The sequence below is a fragment of the Podarcis pityusensis genome (genome assembly GCF_964106645.2).
Source record: "Podarcis pityusensis genome assembly, chromosome: 12".
NCBI classification, from domain to species: Eukaryota; Metazoa; Chordata; class Lepidosauria; order Squamata; family Lacertidae; genus Podarcis; species Podarcis pityusensis.
Genome location: NC_138037.1, coordinates 22,084,429 through 22,099,799, shown reverse-complemented (window position 1 = coordinate 22,099,799; position 15,371 = coordinate 22,084,429). Strand labels below are relative to the sequence as shown.

Here is a 15,371-nt window from a genome sequence, read left to right as displayed (position 1 = left end):
GTAGAGTGCATTCCTATGGCTTTATTTTTAATAATGCAATAAATGAATACAAGCAAAGCAAAGAAGAAACTGTTCAAGTTTCAAAAGCTTTTGTTCTGGCAGTAGACTTTTCCAGCACTTGCAAATGGAAAGGGCTTTGCTTTTGTTCCAAAGCCACTTGGAACAGTATTGCCTCTTTAATGCTTGCTATGAATACCATAAAGAGTCTTGTGTGCCTTTTTTAGTAACCAGAAAATGGCATGTTGAAATGATATCAAATGCACCATGTTGCATAATGTTACATGGCATTACTGGGGTTTTGATGCTTGTTTAATGGCCAGTGTTGACCTGGACAGGTGACAGAAATGACCTTGTCCTGTTTTGAGCATTTCCCAAATTATAATGGATCTTCTCAGCTTCCCCACCCAAGGATGAAGTAGGTCCACTGTTTTCATGCTATAAATGGGGTCCTAAATGCTGCACGTAAAAATAGTCAGATGTGGGCTTAGTGGGTGCGGCATTGATAATGTGGGAGCAGTACCACTTAAGAATGCTAAGGAACTTGTAAACATTCTCATTTTGACACAGGGAGAAGACAAACTCTGCTTGCATTTTTGCAGCATGTTATTCTTCATCATTTTCTTCTTACTGCTCTTCCTGTTGTCAGTTTCGCCAGCCAAATATAGGATGACTTTCCCCCCCTTGTGCCAAAGAAATGGCTGCTTTGAGTTATCTGGCTTTATGGGTTAGTTGCATACACTTACATATTTGCATTGGCTATTATTCCAGAAGAGATGGCGAAATCATTCCATCTATAGACCGTGCCTTTTCCCCTGGTGACTTCCCAAACACTGACAGCTCCTACTTGCTGCAAAAGAGATCACAAATATAACGGGGTGAGACTGCATTCACTCCTACACACACACACACACACACACAACATAGGCATAATTCTTCGTGATTTGTGATTTTGTGTACAAAATCTCGCAGCAGGATTGGGGGACCTTTGACCTCCAACTTTCGTTGGGCTCCAGCTACTATCATCCCCAGCCAACATGGCCAGTGGTAGGAGGCGGCAGGAACTGTAATCCACGAGTGTTTGGCTTGTGACTTTTGGGCACAACAGAATTTGGCCCTCAGGCTGAATAAAAGCTTCTCAACTCCTACTGTAATGACAGGCTTTGAGCTGTGGGCTTTCCTCAGCCTGAGTAACTTATCTTGTTAGGGTATCCTGCTGGGCTGCGTTTCAGATACTTCGCCCAAACTGCTGTTGATGGGACTTGACATTCTGCCAGTCTTGAGTAACTCTATATTTACCTCTCGCTCCCTGATCCTTGGTGGCTGCTTATGGAACTTCGCACCTTACACATCTTGGTCTATTTTTCCAACTCACTCTTGACCCCAGTGCCTCTTAGACTCTGACATTGCTACCATTTAGTAGGCATTACTCTACGTGAGAGACACCAAAGGCTGTGGCTTCAGATGGAGAGTATCTGCAGCTTTGTCTTTGTAAAAAAATCCCAGCTGAAAAGGAGATTAATTGTACACGCATATGACTTCCAGCATGCCCTGTAGCAGAACTGCCACAATGCAATTATAGTTAGTGATTTGCAGCACAAAACCTAGCCTTCCTGAATGGGTATAATTTAGGTAAAAGCTTTCAGAAATTCAAAGCAGCCTCTAATTTGTAGGCAAATATGATCCATCCATTTTAAACTTGACTTTATTTATTTATCAGGTATCTCAAAAGGCACAAAGAGAGATGTCAGTTTTCTGCACAGCTTTTGTTCCGCTGAACCCTTAACTGCTCTGTGCAAACACACACACACACACACACACACACACACACAGGCTTGATTAACTAGATTGAATGACTTCGTAATATTAGCAAGCCTCCTTTCAAATTAGCAGCCCATGTGAAATACTCTTTCAACAATCTGTGACAAGCCATGTTCTGGTAGCACAAAGATGTCTTCTGGCTCACTTGAAAGCAAAATGTGCTTTGAGCCTTGCTTACCTGAAGGCAGAATTCCTCAGTGATTAGAAAAGCAAACTAAAAATAACTTCAGATTCATCTTCAGCAATGTGTTTGGGGAGAGTGAGTGAGTGAGAGAGAGCCTTCTGAAATTGTGTCGTTGTGCCCAGTGCTGGAACTAATACAAATTAAATTAAGAGTGTATTCATCAGAAGCGAAATTTTCAGTGGTGTTCATGCCTGAGGTTGTGATTCAGAAACCACTTTGGCCCATCCAAGTTCATCTGAATAATCCTGGATCACAAGAAATGTAATGCACTTTAAAAGCAATAAATACAAAATAATGTTGTTGTTGTTGTTGTTGTTGTTGTTGTTGTTGTAGCAGCAGCAGGCAGCACCGGTCTCCAAATGGGATCCATACCAAGCCAGGGTTCCCTCACACTACACCTAAAAAACCCTAAGATCTCTGTCAGGAATTTATATGGGATGCATTCACACATCACAGTGATCCAACCATGGTTTAATGTGAAAACAGTGGGTTCCCAAGGAGGAGATCACAGCCTTTTTGCTCTTCTCCATACTATTTAGGTGAACATAGTGTGGCAGCTACACCAAAGCTTGACTTAGCATGCCATCCAAACTCAGGATTGTGGTTGAGGTCTTTCTGCTTCACCACCACAATCTGTGACAGCAGGACAAGCCACCGCTACGGATTGAAATTAAGGAGAGGCGTTCACTACGATTTTTGGTTCCGACAATACCCTAACACAAACCTTGGCTTATCTACTGCCCTGCACTGACTTTTAAATACTTAGGGAGGGGCAAAGCAAATGTGAGCTTCCCAGCAGTTTCACTTAGTCAAAGTAAGCTATACCATGGTTTATTGTGACATGCGAACCAGGCAACTCCATGCATGATTTATATTTACATCTGAAGAGAGGCCTCACAAGGCTTCCCCTGTCTAGAAGAAAATCCTTTCTTTTTCCTCAGTGTAAGGCCCTTGGGGGGGGGGGGCAAGCTAGAATGTGACAGCAACAAGCAGGGAAAGAGAGAGATTAATTTTATCAAAGAAATAAGGAAATTAATGAATGCATGGCTGCAGCATGCAGTGAGTGCACACTTTTCATTCAAGATCCCTGGCATCTTGAAATAGGCCTAGGCAGTCCTTTTCCCCCCTAAAAAACATGTTTAGGGGTACTCTCATTTACCTATTCATATTGAAATACTGCCCCTCAATGAGGCCAAACTTAATTCACAAAATGGTTAGGGGTATGCGTACCCCCAGAAAAAAAAGAAAATACTCTTGTCTAAAACCCAGTATAATGGTCTCTATATAATCTTGGGCTGGAGCTTTTGTTTGGGAGGGGGTGTTGTTGCTGTCAATTGTTTGTATCTTTATTTTGGATCTTACAGTTTATGTGGAAATTGTTCTATTTGGTTGTGTACTTTTTAATCTTTTCTTTATTGTCTGTGACAATACTGGGCGGCTTCCAACATATATAAAGGCAAACATTAAACATTTTAAAAATACCTTCCCAATACAGGGCTGCCTTCACATGTCTTCTAAAGGTTGTATAGTTACTTATCCCCTTGGCTTGAGGGTTGCCTAACTTCATACTCTCCAACATTTCTCTGATGAAAATAGGGACGTCCTAAGGAAAAATAGGGACGCGGGTGGCGCTGTGGGTAAAACCTCAGTGCCTAGGACTTGCTGATTGTATGGTCGGCAGTTCGAATCCCCGTGGCGGGGTGAGCTCCCGTCTTTCAGTCCCAGCTCCTGCCCACCTAGCAGTTTGAAAGCACCCCTAAGTGCAAGTAGATAAATAGGTACCGCTTTATAGCGGGAAGGTAAACGGCGTTTCCGTGTGCTGCGCTGGTGCTGGCTTGCCAGAGCAGCTTTGTCACGCTGGCCACGTGACCCGGAAGTGTCTCCGGACAGCGCTGGCCCCCGGCCTCTTAAGTGAGATGAGCGCACAACCCTAGAATCGGACACAACTGGCCCGTACGGGCAGGGGTACCTTTACCTTTACCTGTAAGGAAAAACTGGGCATTCCAGGCTCAAATCAGAAACTGAAATGGTTTCTGTAAATCCAGGCCTAACCATGGAAAATAGGGACACTTGGAGGGTCTGGAAAGGCAGCATATAAATAAAATAAAATAAAATGATTGATATACGTTATTTCCCCAATATGTTCCTCTCCAATATGTTCCTATGTTGAAGTGCCTGAAAATCCTTGAGGCATTCTTAACCAGAACACTTGAAAAGCCCAATTAAATTTCAGAGCAAACTGGCAGAGTCTCTAGATTTCCTGCTTTTCAGAATGCCATGAAAAGGGGAATCCGAAGGAATGTCTGCTGGAAGGGAGTTGCAAAGCTCCTAGGTGCTAACCAGGAAACGAAACACACAACCTTGTTTCCATGGAGACCTATCTGGGCTCTATGTGAGATAGAACTTTAAGGGTTTCGATGGCAGGCCTTTCTTTGTGGGGTGGGCGGGGGACTTAAAAGGGAAGAGTGTTCCTTGAGATTTCTTGGTTCCAGGCTGCTGGGCTTTCAAAATGCTCAACTCTACAGATGAACACCTTCATGCCAGATTTATTTCTTTGTAGCTCTTGTACTTTCCACTCCACTCACATCATACCCAAACGTCCCAGAGCAGAGAATACATACAATTTAAAACAAAATAATACACTGGGAAGAATATTACACTGACAATATAATTCACAATGGGAATCACAAAACAGTAAAACCACCCAGTAGTAGCATTAAAAAATAAGCCCTCAGCTTGTGCTTCAGAAAATGAGGTTTAACTTATTTATTCTGGAAAAAAATAGCTAGGATTTACCCCACCTGCTCATAGTCTTTTAAATAAAATTCATGCTTTTAACCCATTGATGGAGAGCCCCTTTCAGCCCAACGATCACATTCCCTGTTTGGAAACCTTCCAAGGACTACCTCTGTCTTCAACTTTCCTTCCTTGGTGTCTTATGAGGAAGAAAAAGTGACAAGCATGTGAATGGTCTCTGCTAGTGCCAATTCTGTTCTCTGCTTCTTCTGACTTTGGCCACAGTCACATCGTACCATTAAAGCACTATAACAGCTGTCACTTTAAACAGTCCTGCCTTCCCCCAAAGAATTCTGGGAGCTGTAGTTTGTGAAGGGTGCCAAGAGTTGTTAAGGATACCCTTATTCTCCAGGCATGAATTGTGAAGCACTCTGAGAATCGCAGCTCTGTGAGAACAGGAGCCTCCTTACAACTCTCAGCACCCTTAACAAACCACAGTGCCCAGAATTCTTTGGCGGAAGCCATGCCTTCTTAAAGTGGTAGCGTAGTGCTTAAAATGTATCGTGTGAATGTGGCCTTTCAGAGCTTTCTGCAGCCGCAGTTGGTTGGGTTCCATGCTGTCTGCCCAATTTCTAATGAAGAGAAGGCTAAACTGTCTCTGCTCTGATCCAGGCAAGTTCCTTGGTGGAACCAGCCTATAGGTCAAAATTTCCCTGCCCTTGAACCAAGGAAACTGGTATAACTGGATCTGTGCCTTTCATTGTTGATAAACAAAACACAGTCCCTTGATTGCTCAAACAATTAAAGGCCTTCCTTATTAGCTGTTTGTTTTTCTAAATCTTATATTGAGTGCCTCCCACATACCCCTTTTTTGTTTTTGCTGCTTCTCTGACAGCACCCAAACCAGTCAGAGTTACAGGATGTCTGGGGTCTGTGTTCCGGGTTTTCTTTTTATAAAGTGAGCACAAAGTCTCAGTGTGTGTACTTGCAGAACAAATTCCAGTTTGTCTGCAAGAGAGAATGAAAACAAAGATTAGGAGCCAAAGCTGTGTGTGATGGGTGTACTTGCCCACACAGGAGCGTGTGGGATTTGGGTTGTGGATTGAATTTGAGTTCAAATTCGGTTTCTTGGTCTTTGGGGAATCCTGCTTTAGTTCTAGCCTTAAAAAGTGAATTTTAAGTGTAACATGCCTGCCCGCATAGTGTTGTTGTTGTGGGTTTTTTTTAAAAACAGATGCTGTGTTGGATTGCTGGCAAAGACAAACAGGATCGCAGTCCTGGCTCCCTGGGGAAACAACAAAGGCAGTGGGAGACCCTCTCCTTTGGCTCAAAATTGGCACAAAAACTAGTTTATGAAATCTGGTGGGTATGGTTGTGGGAAAGGTCTGTGCAACCATGTGATGAAGAACTCAAGTGAATTAAAAACAGGAAGGTATAGCAGCGTCCTAAAGTCTAACAGATTTATTGTTGCAGAAGCTTTTGTGGGCCTGGTGCTTTCCAGATCTTGTTGGACTCCAACTCCCATCGTTCCCGGCCAGCATGCCCAGTGGTTAGTGCTTATGGGAGTTGCAATCCAGCAACATTTTGAGAGGCCACATGTTTCTCATCCCTACTCTGTGGACTGGCACTAAACCATGGTTTAGCATGGAGGTGGCTAACCTGTGGTTATCTGGATGTTGTACTCCAGTTCCCATTTGAGCCAGCTAGCATGGCCAGTGGTCAGCGGTGATGGGAACTGGAGTCCAGCATCAGTTGGAGAAGGCCCCATCTCTCATCTTGAGCCTCGTTCATCAGACAAATGAAGGGTGTTCTCAGTTAACACCAGCAGAGGTGACCATCCCATCATCTTCAATCCTAGTATTTTATATTCAGCCACTTTGTGCTGTTTAGTGGCTAATGATAGTCATTGATAGCTCTGCCCTCCATTAACTTGACTTTAAAATGTGATCAATCATCGTTCCCACTCTGCTCAGTTCACCACTTCCCAGGGAGATCAAAATGCAGAAAGGTTGTGTTGGAACGGCATATTTAGACTGTCCCAGGGCCCGTTTCAATTGCCCAGTCTTGTGATGCCTTGATGGAGAGTGAGTGGGAAGGCATTATTCACTTTTTATGACTGCCAAGAAGGATTCATGGCTATAGACATAGTGATAATCACTTTATATTTATATAGTGTCAGACATCCAGTGGGAATCCCAAGTCCCTATACAAACATCATACAAGCCTTGGATCATTAGGCCTCTGCTTTACAAACACCACGGGGTTTTCGATGCTTTAACCTCTAATAATGATTGCTCCCAGGTAGAAGATTCCTAAGCTGCAGCAACTTATTATAAATGGGAAACTCCCCTGTAATAATCCTAGCAAACCTCAGCATTTTGCTCTCTACGATGGACCCTGGGGAGCATTCCAGAGTGCAGATGCTCCAGTTCTGAACTTCAGTGAGTGTTGTTTTAACACAAAGAGAGATTATTTATTGCCTAAGACTACTGTGAAAGAATTTCCCTGGAGGCTGAACCTGGTGTGCTCTCTGAATTTCTCTCTCTCTCTCTCTCTCTCTCTCTCTCTCTCTCTCCCCCTCTCTGTCTCTCGAGCTCCGATTTCTAAATAAAATATATATTACAACTGCTTGGAGAGAGAGAAAAACCAACAACCCAGTTTCCTCTAAAGAATAAATAAATGTATCTTAACAGCGCACATAATTTTTTCCAGTGGCTGAGCCAAGAATATACATTTTGCTCCAGTATGGTTCTATGGTCCCTTCCTGAGCATTGCTCCAGTTGGATGTCTGGAGGAAGAACCTGCTCCAAGTGCTATGTAGTCTTCCCACCCCCGTTGTCCATGGAGTGGTGAGGGTACTAGGAGATGTTCCCATTGTCATGAATTCATTGGCTCCCTCCCTGTGTGAGCAATGTGGGGGGGGGGTCAGTGCTGACACAGTCATTTACTGGTTGCACTGGTAGTGGTTCCAGGGATGCTGTGAGCATGCTTGCCATTTTTTTGTGCCGGTTTTTGATTTTGTTTTACTTCTTGGCTGTGTGGCTTTCAGATGTCCCTTCCTAGACTGAAGATGTGTGTGGTATGGTGACTGCTGTACTGGCCTAGCAGTAGTAGCACAGTTCTGTATCCAGGACAGCTGTCTACCAGCTCCGTCTGGTATGCAGGCTGAGACCCTACCTGCCCACAGACTGTCTCATCAGAGTGGTTATCTCTATGCCACCAGAGTGGCTATGCTCTAGTTATCTCCCGCTTGGACTACTGCAATGCGCTTTACGTGGGGCTACCTTTGAAGGTGACCTGGAAACTACAACTAATCCAGAATGCGGCAGCTAGACTAGTGACTGGGAGCGGCTGCCGAGACCACATAACACCAGTCTTGAAAGACCTACATTGGCTCCCAGTACGTTTCCGAGAACAAGTCAAAGTGTTGGTGCTGACCTTTAAAGCCCTAATGGCCTCGGTCCAGTATACCTGAAGGAGTGTCTCCACCCCCATCGCTCTGCCCAGACACTGAGATCCAGCACCGAGGGCCTTCTGGAGGTTCCCTCACTGCAGGAAGCAACACTACAGGGAACCAGGCAGAGGGCCTTCTTGGAACGCCCTCCCATCAGATGTCAAAGAGATAAACAACTACCTGACATTTATAAGACATCTGAAAGCAGCCCTGTTTAGGGAAGTTTTTAATGTGTGACATTTTAATGTATTTTTAATCTTTGTTGGAAGTCACCCAGAGTGGCTGGGGAAACTCAGGCAGATGGGCAGGGTACAAATAATAAATAATTATTGTTGTTGTTGGCAGCAATGCATCTGAGTACCAGTTGAAGGAAACCACAGGGTGGGAGAGGGCTCTTGTGCCTGGGTCCTGCCTGTAGGTTGCCAGAACAGGACGCTGGACTCAATGGGCCATTGGCCTGATTCAGCAGGCTCTTCTTAAGTTCTCCACATATCTCTTTACTCTAGGCATAACTAGAGTAGGAATACTCAGCCCGGATATCCTGGGGAAACCATCTGTCTTGATGAGAGCTGACAACATCAGTTTCTTTCCTTTTGCTTAAGTAACAAGAGACATGCATTCCAGGACACAAGGGTGCGGAGAGGGAAGCTTCAGATTTATACATTTTGTAGCAGCTTCTGTTAAGGTATAGAATTTCCACCCGAGGCAAGTGGAACAGACCGAGACAAAAGCTAAGCAGTTGTTGTGAAACATGAAGGAATGGCTATAATGCATTTGCGTTGTTATGCAACAAAAGTTCCTCAGAAATTTGGGTCAAGGAAGCAGAACTGCAGGAATGCTAGCCGTTCTGCATTATGAACCAAAGGGACAATTGCTTCCATTCTCGCCCCACTGTTTTCTCATGGATTCAATAGTTTTGCTGCCTAGTCAGCACTTTGCACAATAAATGTATGTTTGTTTCCCACTGTTGCCCCTGCTGTCTGCACATCTTCCCCGAAGCAATCCTCTTGTTGCTCAGATGTCACAAATCTTGGCACACTATTTGGTACTTGCAGGAATGTGGTGCTTTTTGCAAAGTAGTTATTGTAATCTGTGTGACTTTGGACTCGGGTATCTGAAGGAATGCCTGCTGCCATGGGAGCCTGCCCAGCAATTGTATTCATCGTCAGAGACCCTTCCTGAGGCACCCCTGCCATTAGTGGCTTGGCCAATAACAACTTGGGAGAGGGCCTTTTTGGTGGTGGTGCCCCAGTTTTGGAACAATCTCTCCCCGAGGATGCTTGCCTAGAAGCTGAGAGGTAAGCAGAAAACCACTCAGACCCATGCTTTCTAGGCATAGGCCAAGCAAAAGTGGGGACGAGCCCTAAATTGGGACTATAAGGAGGGCAAAGGGTTAAGACTACCCCCCCTTGCGCGCGCACACACACAGACACACACAAATCCTGGCTGCCCTCTTCCTTTTGGCAGATTGTGTTTTTTTATAAAGCCTGCACTTAATGGTACAGATACAGTGTGTGGACACATCATCTGGTTTGACCCAGGGGCTGCAGTTCTAGAGTCTTACCTGGCAGTAAACGCCACTGAAAACTATTTATTCCAGATCAGGACTGAGGAACCTGGTGCCCTCCGGGGTTGCTGGACTCCTGTCAGCCCCAGGCAGTCAGGGACTATGGGGTTTGTAGTCCAGCAATACCTAGAGAGCTGCAGGTTCCCCACCTCTGTTCCAGAATGATGCCGTGAGTGTATATGGCAGTAACCAGGAATAGGGGATTTCAGAAATGTGGTCTTTTATGCTAACAAGCACTTGGATTCAAGCTTATTTCCATTCTGAAGGTGAAAGGGAGATAAAATAAGAGACAACAAAGAAGTGGAAGAATTGGGTATCCTTAGAAGTAGTATTTTCAAGTGTAAGAACTTGTGGATTCTTTGGTACCACATATTTAAAGCAAAGCACACTGGCACAGGACTTGGAAGCTTTGTAAGTTGAAAATGATTTCATATGCTGCAGATTCTTTTAGCTTTTAAAACCCAGACTTGGCTGCTGAACAATTATGTCATCAGCTCCTCGAATCCAAGTCTACTCCTACATCCCGGCTTTCTAAGCCCAGTAGAGCCAGAAGCATGCATGTATTTCGGCTAAATGTGATGCACGTGAACAGATATTTCTTGTAAATAACTGGGGCTTGATTGAATTAGCATTTTGTCTGCTGTTCAGAACTTTCCTAATCTGCGCCCCTAATGTATCTACCCCAAATACAGTGGTACCTTGGGTTACAGACGCTTCAGGTTACAGTCTCCGCTAACCCAGAAATAGTACCTCGGGTTAAGAACTTTGCTTCAGGATGAGAACAGAAATCGTGCTCCGGCAGTGCAGTGGCAGCAGGAGTCCCCATTAGCTAAAGTGGTGTCTCAGGTTAAGAACAGTTTCAGGTTAAGAACGGACCTCCGGAATGAATTAAGTACGTAACCAGAGGTACCACTGTGCATTTCAGTGGGTTGGATCCAGGCTGTGCATGTTTACTCAGTAGTTTTATGTCCAAGTTAAGCCTTGCTTGAGCAACAAAGGCCTTACCCTGTGTTCCTGTATCCTTTGGTTGGCCTTTGGTTCTCCTGACCCTTAGGCTTTGTCGACAGCTCCTGATTCCAACTGCAGCACAGACTGCTGCCCGCAGCCCAGCCTTGGCAAACTCATGTAAAATCGAATCTATTTGTGGATGGCAAGATAGGTCAGCCTTCAGACTTGGCCTTTGTCTCTTCTCTATCAGAAGCCAGTGGGAATTGCTAAACCAGTGTGGCAAACTGGGCTTGGACCGAGGAGATCTGGGTTCATTTCTAGTATACCACGTAGCCTCCTTGACTAATCAGGAACTTGTGTGATGAAGCTTTTTCTGCAGCTAAAAAAGATTGACTAATTTCTCAGAGATAGCTAGCCAGGGTGTATGAGCAAATTCCTGTCTGACTCTTATATAGTCTAGGCAAGTATATACTGGTGCGTGCTGAACAAAGTCATTTGTTAACTCGCGTGTCACTGTTGGAACTGATGAGCGGATGACAGGTACTTATTGGAAGAAGAGAGGAATGCCATGAAAGCCTTTTTAATAATAAGGTAGATATATAAACCTTGTCATTTGGATGATTTGGTACCAAATAGCTGGGCTCCCCCACCCCCACAGGCTACAGAAGAGGTTTTGCTATGCTATCAAGCTTGCAATGTGCTGTCAACTTTGATTCTTAAATAGTGCCAGAGAAAGCTCAGGCTTAAGACTGTATCTCTCTGACTGTGTGTGTGTATTTAGCATGTCCTCTCCCTCTCCCTTGCAAAGGGTCTGAACATACTAACTAGTCTTTTTGTGTGCCTAATAATAATAATAATAATAATATTTTTTTATTTATACTCTGCCCATCTGGCTGGGTTTCCCCAGCCACTGTGGGCGGCTTCCAACAAAACACTAAAATACAATAACCTATTAAACATTAAAAGCTTCCCTAAACAGGGCTGACTTCAGGTGTCTTCTAAAAGTTTGGTAGTTATTTTTCTCTTTGACATCTGGTGGGAGGGTGATCCACAGGGTGGGTGCCACTACCGAGAAGGCCCTCTGCCTGGTCCCCTGTAACTTGGCTTCTTACAGCGAGGGAACCGCCAGAAGGCCCTCGGCGCTGGACCTCAGTGAAGGGAGGAAGGGTGCTGGCAAAGTGGCTTGGCTCCCTCCCTCACCCAGGAAGCAGCCTGCCATGGGTGGCTCACTCCACCCCCTATGGGCGGCTTGTCCCTTGGGATGCTCTCCCTGCCCCATGGCTCCCACCCCTGGGGCACGTGTGCCACTCCGGGTGCCAGAGCAGCTAGCTCTGCCTCTGGTTGGACTAGATGATCCTCAGAGTCCCTTCCAACTCTGTGATTCTATAAGATAGATCAAAACTTTCTTCCCTGTGTAAGACATTTGAGTTACTATCTGAAGCATTTTCCTTGGGTTTAATTGGATGTTCTGATTTTGAACTTGGGGGGGGGGACCTTTCATTTTCATTTAGCTGACGCATGGGAAGGTTGCAGTGAGGTCTAACAACAGAGCAACATTTTTTGGGAGAACTTAGATGGGATAGTAGAGTCCCACCCCACCCCCCAATTTCAGCTAACACTCAAAATTGCAGTTGTGTGCTTTAGAGTGTTACTTACAGAACTGGTGTATATTTTGATTAACCAGGTCAGTTTAAGAAAGTAAAGCTAGGAGGAAAATAACAGATCCAAATTGTCAGAGAACTGCCATCAGTGCCGGAGGGAGAGAGCAAGATCCAGAGGGATTCCAGAGAGCGTCCCGGGATTGGGAGAGGCAGCCCATCTTCTGGGGAAGAGAATCAGCGTAGCACCAATGGAGAAGGGGGGCAGATGGGGGAAGCGGCGAGGCGGTCCCATGACTCCTTGCCGGGGACCAGCGGGGAGAGTAGGGGTCCTCCGCTGCCTACGCCCTCCTTGTGCAGAAGGCTTTCGCGCAGAGAGAGTAGGAGGAGACTAGGCGTCAAAGAGCTTCTTTGCTGGAAGAAGTTTAAGAAACGCCCACTGACGGATACTGCCAGCGATTGAGACAGCCACGGGTGAGTGGCTGTCCGGACAGAAAAGGTTCACTCAGGCAACCCAGCCAGGTGTTTGCACCGGCTTACGCACGAGCAACCCCTAGAACCACTACACAAATACAAGGGACATTGCTGAATTTTGAAAACAGCTTTTATTCTTTTCCGCTCCATACCTCATTTTCAAAATATTATCCCTATTAAATAGTGATCTTCATTTCTTTACAGCTTATCTCTGTGTGTTTCTTATTTCCAGTAAGTCATAATCGGCTTATGAGCAATGGAATAATTTCCCCTGCAATATCAGGAAGGAGAAGGACAATGATTTTGGGGAGAGAATCAACAAAAAATACCGATGGTGGGTGGGAAAATCAAGAAACCATTGTTTTTGCATAACTCTGTCTTCTTAATAATGAAGGGATGGGGACAGAAAATGATGGGCAAATCTTTGGAGCTGCAAGAGTAATTTTCCAAATATGTCCTTCAAACAGCTTGATGAAAGTTAAAAAAAAAAACCCATATGTAGGTGGTAAAAAGGGGTCTCCCTGCCCCCCCAGCATTGTTGTTGCTAACCAGCATTTTATATTAGCAAGCTGGAACTCAAGCATGTGTGTACTTCGAGAGATGCAGAAGCCAGGTCATAAATAGCTTTTGGAAATACGTAGCCTTAGGAGTGTGAATTTAAATGTTTTCCCAAATTTCCTTCCGCTTTGTTCTTACTATTGGCACGCCAGGCCTATGAGACTTGGCTGCTATCTCTCTGCTTATTTGCAAATATTCTTCTTCGCTTCTTTCCACTTGATTGCAACTGCCAAATGCTTGTCTCATTCGATGTCTGCTCTTCATCTAGGCTTCCAGCCTCAATGTGATGTGATGGCTGAAATGGTTGTGTGGCTTTTAATATGCAGCTGCTGAATTTAGCTCTGGCCTCCATGTTTCAGCCGGATTGCCGTTCCTCAAAGTTTCCACACCCAAAGCAAGCTCTATCAGGAAATCTCTCTTCCCTGCCCCCCCCCCCCCGGCAACATAGCCCAATAAAATCCTCATCTGCAGGAAATATGCATTTGATCCAATTTCCTTCCTAAGCCCTTTCAGAGTCCAGGTCCTTCCTAGGTAAATACCGGTATCTGCATATTTAGATCCTGCCATTGTTTTCATTAGGTCTCACTTCCATCTCTTAATTCTTGGATGGCAATCAACATTAGAATTAATGCATCTGGGAATTAGGTGCTTAATATTATTATTATTAGAACTGCAAACTTGAACTGGATTAGTCAATGAAAGCTTTATTCTGTGGGTCCGAGTTATACTAGAGGGGCTGTTTTGATCCTGTTGGGTTACTGAACTTATTACTATAAAATCGAATACAGTAGTATCTTACACCTCAGAAATGCACCTATTTTGAGTATTAGGTAATATGCAGATTTATTTAAATATAATTTATTGGTTTGCTGGTAAATTTGGGGAAATCAATTTGCCTAACCAAACTGGTTAATAGCCTTAGGCTGCATTCCTAAACCCACTTGCCTGGAATTATGTTCCATTGAACACCATGGGATTTACTTCTGAGTACGCATGCATGGGATTGCTCTATGATGTTGAGTGCTAGACTCTTAATACCATGCAATAAACCGTCTCTAAAAAGAACCCTGATGATGGTTGGATCAGAGCAAAGATCCAGCTAAGTCCAGCATCCTGTTCACAAGGTGGCCAGCCAGTTGCCTGTGCAATAGTCCTTTTCCTACCATTAGGCGGAGTGAAGTGACCCCCTCAGGCAGCACATACTGAAGGGCAGAGATCAGCTGCAAGGCATTGCACTGAGCTCTGTGTCCCATGCAACCTGCCTTGCATGCCCTATGTGAGCCTGCCCGCTCCCTCTGCGCAGACCCACTGCCAGGACTGAATTGATCCACTCAGCTTCCGTACCTGGAATGTGATGTGGGGCACATATTCCTGTAGTGGGTCAAGGCACTTCAGTGAAACTGTTTTGGAGGGGCGAGACCAGGGAGCTGCTCTTTTGAAATGCCTCACTTTTGCTTCCTGTGTGTGTTTACACATCGTGACTATCAAAGCTGATAGAATATGCATACCTGTATAATGCTGAACTGTTTCTGTATCAACGGAAGCTGGATTACTGCTTATTAAGCAACAAGCCTTTCTTGTGGTTTTTTCCTTTAATGGGTCCAGTTCCTTCCATTATTAACTCCTTACTGAATCCTGCTCGCCAAATTTAATGAACAAATTGGGGAGGTAGGGGGAAAGGAAGCTGGATGACAGGGGATAAAATATTGAGAAGTTTCGGTACAGAGCTTGGCAGGAATGCTGGAGAGAAAAGGTGAAGGATATTCAGATGTATGTTCTAGAAGATACCTTATCCATTATACATCACGTAGATGTATAAAGTTGGGGACTTTCTCCTGCAAGTCCCAAAGATCTCAGAAGCCCACTCTACATGAAGCAGGGCTTTCAGTGTGGCTGCCCCTATTCTGTGGAATAGCATTGTTGTTGAGATGCGGTAGGTGCCCATGGCCTGCACTTTCTGGAAACAACTGAAGAAGTCTTTTCTTTTCGTTTTCCTGACAGGCTTTCCCAGACTGATAAATGGGTCTTTACCAT

At 44.7% G+C, this 15,371-nt stretch overlaps 1 protein-coding gene across 15 annotated transcripts in view; it reads left to right on the top strand.

The window, feature by feature from the left end:
- The window catches only part of KIAA1217, a 370,991-nt gene that overhangs the window by 249,980 nt on the left and 105,640 nt on the right, over positions 1-15,371 (top strand). The gene's annotated exons all lie outside the window — the stretch shown is intronic.